General features: G+C 50.3%; 1 non-coding gene and 1 pseudogene across 1 annotated transcript; both read right to left on the minus strand.

The window, feature by feature from the left end:
• Positions 1-376: 376 nt before the first annotated feature.
• LOC124031142 lies at positions 377-554 on the minus strand (annotated as a pseudogene).
• Positions 555-807: 253 nt separating this feature from the next.
• On the minus strand, positions 808-924 carry LOC124031143. The gene has a single exon (XR_006838079.1). It is a non-coding gene; the product is annotated as a U5 spliceosomal RNA (small nuclear RNA).
• Positions 925-1,070: the final 146 nt, after the last annotated feature.

Below are 1,070 nucleotides of genomic sequence, written 5' to 3' on the forward strand. Positions count from 1 at the left end.
TGTGCACTCTAGGCCGGGTACTGCTGGAAGTCCTGAACCCACTCGTCCAAGTTTTCGAGGGCTGCTGTGGATAAAAAGAACGACACAGAGACACACACAGAGGCACAGACAGAGAGAGAAACACACACACACACACACCACACACCACACACACACACACACACACACACACACACACACACACAATCCTGGCCCAATTTTTTTTTTTTTTTTTTTTTTTAACAAAAATGGCGGGAAACGGGGGACCACATTGAAGAGCGCTTCGCCTTTCTTCAGTTTGAATGTTTCTTTCCTTCTTCTGCTAGCTAGCTAGCTAGCTTTTCTTCTGCTAGCTAGCTAGCTGTTTACATAGCAATTTTCCTTGACAACGGCAGAAAAGTGTTGCACCGTTCCCGGAGGTACTGCAATACCGGGTCGATGCGTGGAGCGGACGGAGCAGCCCCATTTCCGACTCCTGTTCGAAAAATCCATTTAATATGTAGTCCCCCGATGGGGACTTAAACTGATAAGAACAGATACTACACTTGATCTGAGCCAAAAGGCCGAGAAGCGATAACCCACAAATGGAACCCTGCACCGCGGGCCCCGGGGTCTCAACAGACCTCGGCGGGTTGGCAAAAGCCGGCGGTTCCTTCCTCCTCCCTCAGTCACTCACTCACGTGTTTTTTGGAAAAAGTCGCTAATGTGTCCTTAAGTCACTGTCCTGGCCCACCTCTGTCTGTCTGTCTGTCTGTCTGTCTGTCTGTCTGTCTGTCTGTCTGTCTGTCTGTCTGTCGGTCGGTCAATTTCTCTTGAAACAAGATAGCGGGCTCTGTAAGAAGCAAAGCCCCTCCAAAAATACGTTGAACTCGTAAGTGTTCCTCTCCACGGAAGTCTTTAGTAAAAGGCGAAAGGCTTGTGCGTAATGAAGAGAAACCAGAATCGTGTGGAAGTCAGAGGCGGGGGCCCGAGACACACTCTGTGCACTCTAGGCCGGGTACCCGCGGGTGCTCCCGGAACCCACTCTTCCAAGTTTTCGAGGGCTGCTGTGGATAAAAAGAACGACACAGAGACACACACAGAGGCACAGA

This window comes from Oncorhynchus gorbuscha, unplaced genomic scaffold (genome assembly GCF_021184085.1).
Source record: "Oncorhynchus gorbuscha isolate QuinsamMale2020 ecotype Even-year unplaced genomic scaffold, OgorEven_v1.0 Un_scaffold_21768, whole genome shotgun sequence".
NCBI lineage: Eukaryota > Metazoa > Chordata > Actinopteri > Salmoniformes > Salmonidae > Oncorhynchus > Oncorhynchus gorbuscha.